Source organism: Hippocampus zosterae, chromosome 14 (assembly GCF_025434085.1).
Source record: "Hippocampus zosterae strain Florida chromosome 14, ASM2543408v3, whole genome shotgun sequence".
Taxonomy (NCBI): Eukaryota; Metazoa; Chordata; class Actinopteri; order Syngnathiformes; family Syngnathidae; genus Hippocampus; species Hippocampus zosterae.
Window position 1 is genome coordinate 21,395,536 of NC_067464.1, and position 16,922 is coordinate 21,412,457.

At 47.1% G+C, this 16,922-nt stretch overlaps 2 long non-coding RNA genes across 2 annotated transcripts; both read right to left on the minus strand.

Annotated features, from left to right (window-relative positions):
• Positions 1 to 1,926: 1,926 nt before the first annotated feature.
• LOC127614538 (uncharacterized) lies at positions 1,927 to 3,536 on the minus strand. The gene is made up of 2 exons (XR_007966577.1): positions 2,629 to 3,536; positions 1,927 to 2,525 (listed from the first exon to the last, which is right to left on the minus strand). It is a non-coding gene; the product is annotated as an uncharacterized LOC127614538 (long non-coding RNA).
• Positions 3,537 to 16,381: 12,845 nt separating this feature from the next.
• Positions 16,382 to 16,922, minus strand: LOC127614576 (uncharacterized). The gene is made up of 2 exons (XR_007966620.1): positions 16,576 to 16,922; positions 16,382 to 16,435 (listed from the first exon to the last, which is right to left on the minus strand). It is a non-coding gene; the product is annotated as an uncharacterized LOC127614576 (long non-coding RNA).

A 16,922-nucleotide genomic window follows, 5' to 3' on the forward strand; every position in this document is an offset into this window, starting at 1 on the left:
TTTTTCACAGGTAAAGTGTCTGTTGTGTGCAAGGGAACTTAAGATAAGATATCCTTTATTCGTCCCACACTGGGGAAATTTACAGCCTCCAGCAGCAAGAATGTATGTAGAAAGAAGAAAGAGAAAAAAACAACAAACATCTTTCAATTAAATGCAATATGAACACAAAATGGGTAAATCGCAGTACTATTTATAATTTTCCTTCACATCATTTAATTATTATTATTATTATGATTGTTATTTTTTATTCATCAGCCTGACAGCAGTCGGTAGGAACGAGCGTCGGTATCTCTCCTTCTTGCAGCGCGGGTGTAACAGTCTCTGGCTGAAGGAGCTACCAAGTGCTGTCAGGGCGGGCTGGAGGGGGTGGGAGGGACTGGCCATCATAGCTTTTAGCTTAGTTAGCATCCTTCTGTTGCCCACCTCCTTCAGAGTGTCAAGGGAGCAACCCAGGACAGAACTGGCCGTCCTGACCAGTCGCTCCAGTCTCTTTCTGTCCCGGGCTGAGATGCTGCCTGACCAGCAGACAATGCCATAATGGATGGCCGAGGCCACCACCGAGTTATAGAACTTGTATACAATAGGGGTGTTCACACAGCAAGATTTGGTCCAGTGCTCCGCCGGGGCTGCCCCAGTAGAGCGTTCACACGTGCAAATTAGCTCCGGCATAGCCCCGGAAAAGAGCTTACACCGGACCAAATTTGATCCACCTTAGGGAGGTGGTTTAAAAATTTGCTCCAGAGCAAATGCTCGCTTGCGGGGGGAGTGGCCTCGCTACGCGTCAGAGGATTCCATACAGGTACTTGCAAACATACATCCTGGGTATTTTGCGCTTGAAAACACGGCGAGTAACAACAATAACAGCACGTGCGAAAAGAACAAATACAGGGGGGTAAACTGGGGCGACGATGAAACTTCAGCCCTGATATCAATTTGGGCTGATGGGATCATCCAAGCCCAATTAGAAGGAACCAGGAGGAATAAAGCAGTTTTTCACAAAATAGGTGAGAAGATGCATGCCCAAGGTTTTTACCACACTGGCGGTCAGTGCCGCCAGAAAATTAAAGGCCTCAGGCAAGAATACAAAAAAATAACTGATAACAACAAGACGTCCGGTAGAGGAAGAAAAACGTGCAAATTTTACAATCGACTGAATGACATCCTAGGGCATCGACCAGCCAGTGTGCCGCACCACCTCGTCGCCATTGGCGCTTCTATCAGCTCTCTGTCATAGCTTGTTTGTGTTCCTCTGCCTCTGCCCCTCCATCTTTGTCCTTGTGGTCCGACTCGGCAGTCACATGCCCAGTGACCCATTTTCACAGTTAAAACATTGTCCTTGGTCACAAGGGGGCGCTCTCCGACTCATTCAAGAGTCCCGACTGATACATCATGCACTCAGAAAAGACAGAAGGTGATGAGGTGTTAGCAGCCGGTGGAGTCACGGGCTCCTCCTTTTTCTGCAAGCTTTGGAGCTGCATTATAGTCAATTGGGATTCAACATTCTTTCGCTTTTCATTTTTTGTTTCGTTATCTTTACTATGTCTCCGTAGATGATAGATGAGGTGAAGCCAGCGAGCGTGGTCAGCGCCAGGGAGATCAGGGTTTGACTCCTTGGCCTGGACTACGAATTTGGGAACCCCTTTTAGCACAGCCGCCCGAAATACTTGGGAATCAAGAGAGGAGTCAGTGGGTTGATGAACTGTTTTTAGCGCAAAATCAACTTGAGCGCAATCAATAAATACTGCTGCATCCTCATCTGACTTTGGAGCAAACACCAAGTCAGAGATAACGACCTCGGGTATGGGAAACAAAGCGTCTAATGCAGGCATGTCCAAAGTCCGGTGTCGATTTCAGTGTGTCGCGATGTACTCAGTGGTGAGTCTGGATGTGTATCTTTAAGGCTCTGTAACTCGCTTTGCATGTCAGTCATCTCCTTCTGCAGCTGGGACATGTATAGGTGTGTATTCACAGTCGCCATATGCTTTCGTCATTCCCCCTCCTCTATCTCCTTCTGTCTCTCTTCAAAAATAACATCTCTGGCCTCACGGCTTCGTTTCATCTCTTCCTCTTCCTTTCTGTGTGCTTTCTCCTCTGCTTCTTTTAAGAGTGTGAGTAGATTGTCATTAACATTCCTCGGCACTTCCTCATGTCTTGTCAACAAACATTTTAATTTTATAGCTCTGTCTAGCAATTGTCGCGGCTCACACCTGTATTTCATTAGTTTATCAAATTCTTTTTGTATCATGTCGATTGAAGCAGTGACTCCTGCAGCCAGCGAGTCCGCAGCTGTCTGTCTGGTCGGATCAGAAGGTGGTCGACGCGCAGCGCCAACTCCATCCCAGTTCACTTGTAGGCTGCCTCCATTAACTGACAAAATAGGACAAACCGGTACAGATGTATCTTAAAGCATTTGTTTTACGTTTGCATAAGGTGAGTCGGTGAAAGGGTTTATAGGCACGCTCTGTCGCCCCACGGCAGACTCACAATAGGGTGGCGGCGCAGAGGGCAGCTGCTTGACTCCCACACTTTCTGTCTGAGATTCTTTTCTTGACTGTTTTACAGCATAGCCCATTGCCAACATTCAGTCTTTTTCGTCCATTTTTCAACTTTCTTTAGACTTCCTCTCACCTTCCTGCCTCTCGGAGACAACTTGTTTGTAATTTTCACATCTTCCTCCAATTTTTCCTTTTTATTCAAACATGCTTTTTCTACTTCTTTCATCAGAGTCACCAAGCACGCAGCCGAAGACATCCAGCCATTGTCACAACATTCTCTCACCCACTCTCTCAGTTCATCCCTTTTTTCTTCTCTACTTTTCTCTGGCAAAGCGCCCACACACACACTACATGCACTTCTCACTTGATCACTTAGCAGCACATTACGGCCGTGGTTTGGAATAACACGGGTATTGAACCACTCCAACTCCCTATCAAATTCCCCATCCATCTTTATACTTTAACAACACAAAACAAATTACAAAGAAGGACACGACACACAGATTACAAACTCCTCTTCTCCCCTCCTCTTTTTATTTTCTTAGCGGCCTTATTTATTTTTATTAATGTCACACAAATGGAGGTCAATTCTTTCCCTATCAATCTCGCCCTTCCTTTTGCTGTAACTTGAAATGTGTGACTCCCTTTATTCTTTTTCCCGGGAACCCCTTTTATTCACGAACTGCAGTATTTAATAGCCGTGAACTTCGTTGTCCACAAACTTCTGACTCACCAACCTCTTGACTCGCGAACCTCTGTATTCGCAAATCTCTATCAAGTGAATTCTCCTGTATTCTCTACATGATCTTATTAAATTTGAGGAATTCCTGTGTCCAAGATTCTTCACAGAATGAAACAACCCCTCCTAAAATAAGATCATAGTATGCGCATCTCTTGTTCCTTGTTCCTATTTTCTCTTAAAATGAACTTGTCTTCCTCGAGGAACTCTAGTCTATAGGATTCTTAACAGAACGAGACAACCTCCCTGAAAACGAGTTCAGTTCAGTGTGTGTGCATTCCTCTTAATCTCTTATTCACTTGTATTTCCTTATTCTCTTATTCTCTTGTACTTCAATTGTATTTCTCTTATTCTCTTGTACTTCTCTTCTTTACCGGTTATTTTAGGCCTTTGGTTTAAGCCGCAAAACGAGGAATTATTACTCCTATAACTCGATAATTCGAGCGGCGTACACCCAGTAATACGTTTAAATGGGTTTAAACCGTAAAACGAGGAATTATTATTTCTAGAACACAGAATTAGAGCGAAATACACCTAGTAATACGTTTAAACAGGTTTTCTCAATTACCAGCCCCAAACTAATTTGGTCTCAAATTCAACGTGAAGCATCACATCATATCAGTCAACAGGGCAGAAAATCAATCGAGAGGATAAATGTCCTTTTACCTTATCAATTATGGTGCGCCGAAATTCTGCCTTTTGACCGACAATCAGCTCGAATCACGTCGGGGTCACCAATTGTTGGAGGATGATCAAGCAGGGGAAGCGTGTTGTTGTCGACACGGCGGGATCCCTTCACCGTTCTCCACTTCCCAAGGTCCTCCGCGTGTTCGTTTGATTTGGGCTAAGTTGATGTGCGAAAGTCAGAGGCTGGAAATTGAGAAGTTCTTGCAAGATGTTTTACTGAATGTTCAGGGCACAACACAAATCGATTCGGGCTCCTGTGAGTCTCAGATTTCATCAGGAAGCCCCGAGCAACTACAGTCACACGTACATATAGACATAGTATGTTAATTATATTAATTAGGGGCGGGCAGTCTTTCCCCTTATGTAAAAAATCGGAGACAAAAAAAGTCAAGCAAAGTTCGATCTTGGCATTTTGACAAAGTACAGACCATATCTGCTGGTCCACAAATCTTGAGATTAGGGTTTCTCTTTGAAGGCACATGACAGCCTTCAGGGACTTTTACGAGGTGGAGGAGGCAAGAAAACCCTTCGGGGGCTGTTAATTAACTAAGTGAAAATAGAATCTAAACTTCACACTACATTCTTTGTTTTAAGTACTTCAGCAGATGTTCAGGACAGAGACTAGTGTCAAAGTCGACCTGTCTATGATACAAAGTTTTAAGCTAAACATATAATATATATAGGTGAAATCTTATGGGTATATGAACATAATGTAAGGAAAAATATTTGCATTTCATTAAAGTTTCTAACAACCCTCATTTACCTTATGTCATTTACATTGTCTTCAAATGGTAAAACATCCGACTATAGCACTTTGATCAGTCCGTCAAAGTACCGGTAGTGAAAATTTTAAGTATGCCATTTTGTTTGTGCAAGGTATTTAATAATTTCTGCAACAAAGGCTTGATTAAGTTACCCTCAATCATATTCAAAACCATTTCCCAGCTGTAGATGGTATCCTCCTCTGTCTGCCGATTATTGGTTCCTGTCACTGTAATAATAAGTGAGGATAGCTTTGAAGGCTGCCTTTGACTGAGGTTCCTGCATGTTGGTGAACAGGGCCAAGAAAGCGATCCAGTTTTTCTTGACTAGGTCCCACAACTTTCCGTATGCATTCATTCCCTCTGTGAACTGGTGTATCATCTTGGCTGTTCTATAATGCAACAGTGAGAACATATGCAGAGTAGATTAGTCTGTAACAGTTTTGAATCCCTGATATACATTTGGAGTTTTTCATAAAATGCATAATTGGGCCCAAATTCATATGACCATAGGGTATGTAGTCATAATTATGTTTTTACAATAGCTTTCCATTTTGAGCAGTCATGACCAGGTCAGAAGGGGAAAAGCCCTATACGCACACCTTTTCATGATTTAATTTCATCTGTCTCTTGTTTCAGCAATGAGAAACAAATTTCCAACTGATATTCAGCTAGGACCTCTGTAATTTGTAAGAGCAACATTATTTTCCTCCTGAGAATTAGAAACACTAATATTGCTGATTCTGCAAAACCGGAAATGTTGGAAAAAGTAAGTATTCGTGATAATTTTTTACTTCTCTAGATGGTACTCTTAATTTGAAGATAAACACTAGTGCAATGGAAATTTAATATATTTCCACTGCATCTTTATGTAGTCCCTGATTGGTTTGTGTGCACCTCTTTGGTAGGCGGAACTACCTAATAGGCGCACACAAACCAATCTGGGGCGACATTTAGATCGTGAGTGCCATATAGAGGAGTCAAAAAAATAAGTACTTCATTAAGATTCATTTGTCCATCACGATTTGTTGTCAATTCAAAACTAACATTTCAAAATATAAGTTAGTCAAGGCAGGGTCCGATTGAAATCTACCTATTTACAACACCTCAGTGACATTATTTTGTAGCAGTTACAAGTTGAAATGTTTCTTTCCTTTACATGTTTTTACCTGAGATAGATGTAACGCTTGACAACATACGCATATATTTTTGGCATGTCTTCAACTTTGGCACTAGATATTCCTGGGATGCCACACTCAGAAATCCAGTCCCCCAAGTCACGTTGGAGTGCTATCAGGTCCTCATTTGTCTTGCACTGTTGAATCTGAGAGACAGGAGTGGGAACAATGCAGCCGAGTCTCAGACTGAACTTTCTTTTCATAGAAATAAACAGCAACTGGTAGCAGTTTGACTCTTTACAAATACATCTTTAAATGACAATCATGATGTACCCTTTTGACTTTGCTTTGCGCATCTTGTCACGATCTGCCCGAAGCGATAATGATCGCTCCGTGCAGAACGAGGAAAATAAAGAATTGGATCCCCGGAAAACAGACAACGAAAGGATTTTCTCAAAGCAAAGAGTGTCTTTAATGACAAAAACAGAAAGAGCCCGACAGGGAAAAAACGGAAACACAAAACGCTGGTCAAATAAGGACCAGGGAAGAAATAAGGAAACAACTGAAAACGCTCGCTGAAAAACAAAGTGCGAGGAACTACTGATTAGGCAATATCGAAGTATTCAATTTAGTGACTAACGCTAATGGCAAGAGTAAAGGCCGCAAGGCAAGAAGGCAACGAGTAATCTACAAATGGAGGAATTAGCACGAGAGATCAATGGCACGGTGAGGAATTCTCCGGCAGCGAGATGACTGTCGGAGTCTCTTAATAAAAGGGGGTAATCAGCCCGAAATTACGGACAGGTGCGCGGATGGCGGGGGAGAAAACCCGCCACCTGCTGGCGGACACGCGACGTGACAGTACCCCCCCCTCAATGGACGCCTCCCGGCGGACTACCCGGCTTGGATGGATGTGCAGCGTGGAAGTCGCGCAAAAGGGACGGATCAAGGATCCAGGAGCGAGGCACCCACTGCCGCTCCTCAGGCCCGTAGCCCTCCCAGTCGACCAGATACTGGAACCCCTTTCCCCTGCGCCGAGAGTCCAGGATGGCACGAACCGTGTACACCGGGTCACCGTCGACGACCCGCGGAGGTGGCGGCGGCGTGGGAGGAGGAGCCAAGTCACTGGGAGACACGGGTTTGAGAAGGGAGACGTGGAAGACGGGGTGAACCTTCATGGTGGGCGGTAGCCGGAGCCTGACTGCAGCTGGACTGATGACGGCCTCGACCTCGAACGGTCCAGTAAATCGGGGTCCCAGTTTCGCAGACGTGCCGGCCAGCCGAAGATCCCTCGTCGCCAACCACACCTTCTGTCCTACCACGTATGAAGGAGCCGGGCGCCGGCGACGATCCGCGATCCGCTGGTTCCTGGCCGCCGTGCGGGACAACGCAGCCCGGGCCTCCTTCCACACGCGATGGGCCCGCTTGAGGTGGTGCTGCACAGAGGGGACCTCCACCTGCCCCTCCTGGGACGGGAACAGCGGCGGCTGGTACCCGTAGGCGGCCATGAAGGGGGACCTACCGGTGGCAGAAGAGACGAGGGTGTTGTGCGCGTACTCCACCCAGGGTAAGTGGTCGACCCAGGACGAGGGACGGTGAAGGCACACACAGCGGAGGGCCGCCCCCAGATCCTGGTTGGCACGCTCGGCTTGTCCATTGGACTGGGGGTGGTACCCCGAGGTCAGACTGGCAGTGGCCCCGAGGGACCGGCAGAACTGCTTCCAGACGCGGGATACGAACTGGGGCCCCCGGTCCGAGACAATGTCCAGTGGAATGCCGTGGAGACGGAAGACGTGTTCGACAAGGAGGTCGGCGGTCTCCAGCGCCGACGGCAACCTGGACAAAGGAACAAAATGAGCCGCCTTGGAGAAGCGGTCCACGATCGTGAGTACGACAGTTCGACCCCGGGAAGGCGGGAGACCCGTGACGAAGTCCAGGGCGATGTGGGACCACGGGCGAGGAGGAATGGGCAACGGCTGGAGCAGTCCCGCCGGCGGCTGATGGGACGACTTGCCGCAGGCGCAGGAGGTGCAGGCCTTGATGAACTCCGTCACGTCGTTGCGGAGCTCCGGCCACCAGAAACGCTGGGCGACGAGTTGCACAGTCCGGTTCACCCCGGGATGACACGCCACCTTGGACCCATGTCCCCACTGCAGAACTTCAGATCGTAAGGAGGGAGGTACGAATAGCCTCCCTGCTGGGCACTCCGTCGGCACCTGAACCCCCTCCAGGGCTGCCTGGATCCGCTGCTCAACCTCCCACTGGACGGCCCCCACGACGCACCGGGTCGGGAGGATGGTCTCCGGGGATCGATCCCTCCCCGCAGGCTCGTGGAGACGGGAGAGGGCGTCGGGCTTGGTGTTCTTAGACCCGGGAGAGTAGGTGAGGATGAAGTCGAACCTGGTGAGGAAGAGGGCCCACCGGGCCTGACGGGCGTTCAGTCTTTTGGCGGAGCGAAGGTAGGCGAGGTTCTTATGATCTGTGTAGACCGTGAAGGGTTCCTTTGCCCCCTCGAGCCAGTGCCGCCACTCCTGCAAGGCGGTCACAACTGCCAACAGTTCACGGTTGCCCACGTCGTAATTGGACTCGGCGGCACTGAGTCGACGGGAGAAGAAGGCGCAGGGGTGCAACTTCTGGTCGACCGGAGAGCGCTGGGACAGCACAGCCCCCACCCCCGAATCCGAGGCGTCCACCTCCACGATAAAGGGGAGATCAGGATCAGGGTGCTGTAGTACGGGGGGACTGGTGAACGCCGCCTTCAGGTTTGCGAACGCCGCATCCGCGGTCGGATCCCACTTAAATGGGGTTTTAATGGACGTAAGGCGGGTTAAGGGGAGCGCCTTCTGACTATAACCGCGGATGAAGCGTCGGTAGAAGTTGGCGAACCCCAGAAAGCGCTGCAGTTCCTTGCGATTGGTTGGAACCGGCCAGTTAGTGACGGCACGCGTCTTAATGGGGTCCGCCCTTAACCTGCCCTGTTCAATAATGAACCCTAGGAAGGAGATGACGGGGACATGGAATTCACACTTTTCTGCCTTGACGAAGAGCCGGTTCTCCAGTAGACGTTGTAGCACCAGCCTAACGTGTTGCTGGTGCTCGTGTAATGACCGGGAAAAAATTAAAATATCGTCAAGGTAAACGAAACAAAAGATGTTAATCATGTCCCTTAGCACATCATTGATTAGGTTTTGGAAAACGGCAGGGGCGTTGGTGAGCCCAAAAGGCATAACCAAGTATTCAAAATGACCCAGAGGGGTCTTAAAAGCCGTCTTCCACTCGTCACCCTCCCGGATGCGAACCAAGTGGTAAGCGCTGCGCAAGTCTAATTTGGAGAAAATGGTGGCTGACTGTAATGGGGCGAAGGCGGAGTCCAGCAAGGGTAGCGGGTATCTATTCTTAATAGTTATCTCGTTTAAACCCCGATAATCTACGCAGGGTCGCAGGGTCTTGTCTTTTTTCCCTACGAAGAAAAAACCCGCCCCTAACGGTGAACGCGATGGTCTAATAAGACCTGCGGCGAGCGAGCTGTTGATGTACTCCGTCAACGCCTCGCGCTCGGGTTGGGACACCTGATACAGCCGCGAGGTCGGCAACGGAGCGCCCGCCTGCAGGTCTATAGCACAATCGTAGGGGCGGTGTGGAGGCAAAGAGTGGGCACGATCCTCGCTGAACACCTCCTTTAGATCCCGATAGCAATCCGGCACTCCGTCAAGGCAGATCTCCTCGGGGGGTGTGACACGTTCATGCCTCCCGACGGCCGATTGCAGACAGTGCTGGTAACAGTACTGGCTCCAGCTGTCTATCGCTGGGCGCGCCCAGGAAATCACGGGATTGTGTGTCTTGAGCCAGGGTAACCCGAGAACGATCGGGGCGTTGCGAGACCGCATTAAGTAAAAACGACGATGTTCGACATGGTTGCCGGACAGAAGAAGTTTCAACGGCTCCGTCCTATGCGTAACTACCGCCAGGAGACGCCCATCAAGATCACAAACCCGCTTCCTATCTATCAGCTTCTCCACGGAACAACCCAGCTCGGAAGCGAGATCGGTGTCCATTATGCAGTCATCTGCCCCCGAGTCTACCAGAGCCCGAACCCGCCACGACCGGGACCCCCCTAATATCTCCCCCTCGAGTTCGAGTCTGTTGGGGTGACCAGGCCGCGAGTCGACTCGCCTAGACTCGAAGGGAGGCGCGCGCGGTCGTGACTCACAGTACTCCTGGTGGGCAGGGGGTGACGGCCCCGGATGGCTGGTTGCGGCGTGAGGAGATGGTGGAACGCCGTCAGTCGTCGCTCGATCGCTGAAACGACGCTTTCCTTCCTCCGCACCAGCGTCCCTGCCTCCCAGCTGCACCTGTTCCTCCGTGGGTGTTCGTCGGAACTGGGGCCGCTCACCCCCACGCTCCCGGCTTCGCTCCCTCAGGCGATTGTCCATGAGGAGAGAGAGGTCGATTAATTCCTCCAGGTTGGTGCTGTGGTCGCGGGTCGCCAGCTCGTCCTTGAGTTGAGGGTTTAGTCCACGGCGAAATAGGCCACACAGCGCCCGATCATCGTATCCACTCTGGGCGGCCAGGATCCGGAACTCGATGGAGTAGTCCGCTACCGATCGCTCTCCCTGGTGGATGGCGAGTAACCGGCCCTCTGCCTCTCTGCCCCGCACGGGATGATGGAACACCCGGCGGAACGCAGCCACGAAGTCGGGGAACGAAGTACGGAGATTCGGCTTGGCGTCACTTGTCGCAATCGCCCACGATGCTGCCGGACCTGTTAACAGACTCATGACATAAGCCACCTTGGCGGCGTCATTAGCATAGGCAGACGGCTGTTGATCAAAAATGAGAGAGCACTGGTGGAGGAAGTGTCCACACTGCCCGTGCTCGCCCCCGTAGCGAGGGGGGTGTGGAAGCGATGGCTCCCTCGTCATAATGGGATATGAGGGGGGCGCTTCGGGAATGATAGAACGAACCCCGGGGGGAGATGGTCTCCGCTCTTCCACCCGGACCAACCGAGGTTCTAAATCATCGGACCGATGAGCCAGCATGGAGACCGCGCCACGGAGTTCCCTAATGGCTTGGCCCTGCTGACTCATCTGTTGCTCTTGTCGGGAAAGAGCGGACAAAATTCTTTCGATGTCTGCGGGATCCATGGTGGCCGGAGAATTCTGTCACGATCTGCCCGAAGCGATAATGATCGCTCCGTGCAGAACGAGGAAAATAAAGAATTGGATCCCCGGAAAACAGACAACGAAAGGATTTTCTCAAAGCAAAGAGTGTCTTTAATGACAAAAACAGAAAGAGCCCGACAGGGAAAAAACGGAAACACAAAACGCTGGTCAAATAAGGACCAGGGAAGAAATAAGGAAACAACTGAAAACGCTCGCTGAAAAACAAAGTGCGAGGAACTACTGATTAGGCAATATCGAAGTATTCAATTTAGTGACTAACGCTAATGGCAAGAGTAAAGGCCGCAAGGCAAGAAGGCAACGAGTAATCTACAAATGGAGGAATTAGCACGAGAGATCAATGGCACGGTGAGGAATTCTCCGGCAGCGAGATGACTGTCGGAGTCTCTTAATAAAAGGGGGTAATCAGCCCGAAATTACGGACAGGTGCGCGGATGGCGGGGGAGAAAACCCGCCACCTGCTGGCGGACACGCGACGTGACACATCTGGGTCAGGCAGCACATGACAGTCAAACTGCTCCAGTGTTGGCTCCTGGCCGCACATCAACTGGAAGAGGCAAGGATCCAGGGCCTTAATGCATGGACCACCATAAGCAATTGACCAAGCGATAAGGTTGCCACCTTTCAAATATTTTTGCTGGTCTAGAGCCATTTGGTCATAAGTAAGAAAGACTTGGCCAGCCTTTCCTTCAAAAATTCCGAGGGAGGTCTGTACTTCTATCATCAGGAGTCTAGGATAAAAATCAAAAGAAAAGGGTTTCTTTCAGCCATTCATTCATCTTATGAATTGCTTTGCAGGCGTGCTGGAGCTCATCCCAGCTGTCTTTGTGCGGTAGGCGATGTACACCCTGAACTGGTCGTCAACCAATCGCAAACTACACTGAGACGAACAACCATTCGCACCTGCTTACAATTTGGAGCAGTCAACTGACTGGCAACCAGTTTAGGGTGCTGTGCGCATTCCGCCTGAAGACAGCATTCCGCCTGAAGACAGCAGGGATAAGCTCCAGCACCCCTGTGTTGAAAATGGAAAATTAAAACCGGCATTCATAACTGAAAAACCCCCGCTGTGGTCCCCCCAAATCATCTGCATCTTCTCCTACAAACTCTATGTGTGGTGACTGCATCCAACTGAAAGTCACTCTGGAAATTGCTTTAATTGCACTCTCCAGAAGCTTACTCCCTCTGATACAGATGGTGGATACCAGATTGCCAGAAATGTGATCCTCGTGAAAAGCCCTCAAAATAGTGGCAAGACCCACTTTTTCCTAATGTATATTAAAAGAACAGTACATTAGAATTGAATGGCAAAACAATGGCAGAGAGAGGCAAAAAATTCTTTCCACTTATGAATATTTAAAATGCAGTGTCATAAACAACTCCTGAAAAAAAAACATTTTGGCCTATGTTATGTTTAAATGAGCTCTAACTTAATGATGGAGGACTGTCATTTTCATAAGCTACTGCCATGAGGTCATCATCCAACCTCTCTTCTTCAGAATCATAAATAAAAAAAGTCATCCACACGAGTCCTAAAAATCAGATTACCGGTACCCAAATCATAATTACATACTGGAACTCCAGACTCTCAAACCATTTGCATCATAGATGTACTGCATTTTGATTTATCTACAGATGTATTGTGATTTAATTCATGCATGTGGATCTCCTTAATTTCCTGTTCATTCACATTGGTGTCCGTAGAGTAAAAGTGACAAATCATTTATTTGCTTTCTGTATTTTCCATAGAGTTTTGCTGGAGAAAAAGCTTCTTATATTCAAAACTTCATAAAGGACAAAACTTTCTCCAGAGTGTTAATTAGAAAGGGTTGTTGAACTATCTGTCAATATACAGGGCACAGCACAAGTGTTGAGGACAGAACAGAAATTGAATAGAATTCCGTGTCACATATGGTACATTTTTCTAAACCTACAAAATACCTGTTCGTTGATTCCAAGCGTGTCACTCTGTAAAATACCTTCAAAAGTACAAATGGTGCATGTTATAATGTGCAAACATCAACATGTCTGCAGTCATATTTTCAGAACATATGACAGATTATTTATAATCTCCATGTGGGGAAATACCTCTGGGGTCCCCATTGAGCCACTGTGCAGAATCCAAACTTGACTCTAAACTTTGCTCCTGTTGGAAAGAGTTAGACTTACATCCAGCTGTCTTTTTTGACGTGAACACCGAGAGGGTCCCTTTTAATCTCCAATTGTAACCATTTAGCTCACAGTTGCCTCCAGTCCGAATTATTAAATATAAACTACAACATTGTGGACAAATACTTACTTGACAAGAGTCCAAGCCTGTGCTTGCTGAGCTTCCATCATTGTTCATCTATGAGGACAAATCTATGGCATTGAAGGGCAAAGACTAAGAACTTGAATCAAAATTGTTGTAAGATGTGACAAATGACAAGTGAACTGGTACTGCAGGAGCAGAGGGGGTGACCTGAGGGACTGCAGGTGAGGGCACAGATACGATACCTGATGATGCAGGGGGTCGAGATTGAGTACTGGGTGAGACCTGAGGTCTGGTGGCTGTTGAGGTAGCAGTAGGTGAAGCCATCAATGTTGTGGATGGTGGACGAGGAAAATACTGGGGAAGGCTTTCGTGTTCAGTTGGCTGGGACGTCTCTGGTACAGCATGAGTGTTTTCAAATTCAGTGATCTATGTTGACAAGACAAACTCTTATTAATCAGTCAGAGTGCTAATATCCAAAAGGAATGTTTGATCAATACAAAGACTAACCTCTAATGGCAGTGTAATATTGGTCTGGGGAAGAATATTTATTCTGCTTCTGCCAACTGCTGTTTTGAGGTCCTTTAAAGTGTTTCCCTGAATTCTAGTCAGACGCCTCGACTTATCAGCTCTTGCGAGATGAAATCCAATAACATTTAGGCTAACTGGTGGGAAGCTTTGACAGATGTAATTATTAAACTCTGCGAGACTCCATGAAAGTTGTGCATAACACTCGGGGGAGTTTGTCCCTTGCAGATCATGACTTGGGATCCCTGGAAAATAAATACCCATCCCCCATAAAAAAGAAAAATCAAACATATGAGCATAATTTTTACAATAAAAGCACAAAGGTATGTCATTGCCGGACCCACCCCCTGCGTGCCTGTCCTCCCTCACGTCCACCTCTCTTCATATATTTACATTTCTCTCTCTCCATAATTTACATATAAGTGCGCGGACGCACTTCACTGATTGGCCGACCGCTTCTCCGCATGCGTGCGTGTCGTCACTCACGTACACATTTTCTCCCTCTCCAAATTTACATATAAGTGCGCGGACGCGCTTCACTGATTGGCCGACCTCTTCCCCGCACTTCACTGATTGGCCGACCTCACTTCCGCCTTTTCTCTATATAAACAGCATGTCGGGTCTCAGCCAGATTTTGGAACTCGGCTCATATAAAAGACGCATCGCATTATAAGGCGTCCTGTCCATTTTGGAGAAAATTTTAGACTTTTAATAGCGCCTTATAGTCGTGAAAATACGGTACTGTTCCTACGTTTGAGGTCACTTATACTCTTACCCACTGTTTTATCAATGACAATAACATTAAGTTAATTGGAAATACCAATCTTGACATTGCTAGTGCTTTTTTTAAACAATACAAACAAGCATTGCTTTTCTTTAAAGCATAAGTATTTTATGAGTGACCCCAAACTTTTGAACATTAGTGATATGGCTGGCAACCAGTTCAGGACTACACATCCAATGAAGCAATAACAGTAACAAATGGGGTTGGGGGGGGGGGGGGGGTAAAAATACAATCTCACTGTGAAAAGCTGTCATTTGTGAATTACTTAAACCAATTCTGGTCAGTTTGCAGCATTCCGAATGAGGCGGGAGTGCAACATGATCGGAATTCGGCAACAGGAATAGCCTTACTCTCCTTTCTCCGTGTATCCCATGAACACGTGTTTGCGTTTCTGTATACAGGAACAGAATATGCAACTGTCGACCTCCAGCAAATTGGGTACAGGTATTCTAATCTCAAAATAGCCAAAGACGTTCGGGCAAATATTATTTGATTCCACTCTCATTATTATATACTTACACTCGTGGTATATTAAGATATTTTGTGATGTTTTCTTTAACCAATGTATATCTTCTCAGAGGTAAACTCTTGAACCGAACAAGTATCGTATTATTGAATGGAAATGAAAATCACAATGTTTTTGGAGCCGACTTATTGCGGTAGAACCAATATGACGATCATATTGACGCCACAGGAGACTCATGAATTTTATTTGGATGAGTGGTATAACCAAATTACACGAAGAAATAATTTGACTTTGGAAGAACTTTCGGGGATGGTTTGGAGAGAAGTGCTAAGAATGACTTGGCCCGAAGAACTAATTGATAGTTTTTATTGTTATATAAATTGATTAAGGTAAACACCAAGAGTGGAATGGTATATTAAGATATTTTGTGATGTTTTCTTTAACCAGTGTATATCTTCTCAGAGGTAAACTCTTGAACCTGCTTTGGAATGATTGCAAGTGAGATAAACCCTTTGGAATGCTTTTAAATGATTACAAGTGAGATAAACTCTTGAACCTGCTTTGGAATAATTGCAAGTAAATGATTACAAGTCCGTGCCACTTGGTTACACAACAAACAGTGTGGCGTAGGGAGGGATGAGAATGGCCACTCACCCCTCCCGATGCACAGACTTTTGAGGATAAAAGGAGGGGAGCGATGCTACTTCAGCAGAGTCCGCTATGGGTTACCGTACGAACGCCTAGCTCGTATTGAAGCTCACTCTGCTGAGGGTGTTGGCTCTCCACCCTACTGGCACACGGTAAGAGTTCTTTAGCTTCATACAACTTCAGAAGTGTTTCAAAACAACTCGGTAACACAGTACCAAATAAAAGGCATATGGCCAAAACTATTTCATTTTTATCGTATTATTCATAACATTGATTGAAACTCATGCAATATACAACATTTATAGAGCCAATAAGATTTGTCAAAGTTAGCCTACCTGCCGTTGGGCGTGCTCTTCTTCGTCTCCGAAAAGTGCTTCTTGTGGCTTGCAATAGATTATTGTCGTCCATCTGCACCGGCAATTCTCGTCTTGCAACATCAAGAGCGTTCCAGATGCGATTAAGAACATCACTGAAACCACTTTCGGTGGCAGATTCAGCTGAATTGCCGCTCATATCTGCAGGAGGCCTGCCAAATAACTTCGCTGCGTATGAGACGTCTACTTCCAGCTGATTGGTGTGCTTGACTAATCCGGAATAGGAGCGAATCCCACAAACGTACTTTACACTGTTGTGGGAAGAGTGGCCTCCTCTTCCCCGCTTGTTCGTTGAATTTCGGATGAGGAGAACGTTGGTAAACCAAATAAAGGCTGGAGGCGATGAATGGTTCCTTCGAAGGGTTTACTTAATTTTTCTGCAGTTTACGAATCGATTCGGACTCCTGAGGGATCCAGATTTCAATCAGGAAGCGTAAAAGAAACACATTCATGAGATTATATAGAGACAATATGATAATGAGAGGCGGGGAGGTACGCCTCTTATGCAAATCCCAGAAACAAATAAAGTAACATGTCATCTGACCCGGTGTGGCTGGAAGAAGTTGGGAGCGGTGAGGTGAGACCAGACCACTACTACCCAACATTTGGTGTGATGGCAGGAGCACAGATACTTGAGATAACAGTTCCTCTTTTGATGTTAAACATGTCCTTGTGGAGGGGGGCCCTAAAGTGGTGGGGGTCGAGGGGCACTAAAGGTGATTGTAAAAACAGTGAGCAGGAAATACCTTCAACAGCATTCTACATTATTTCTTTCAAGTGTCTGAACAAACACAACTAACAGAGAGGAATATAACTTTAACCATCAAACCAAACTAAGAAGAGAGGAATAATAGAAGAGTATTCCAATTCTAGGAGATGAAGGTTACAAGG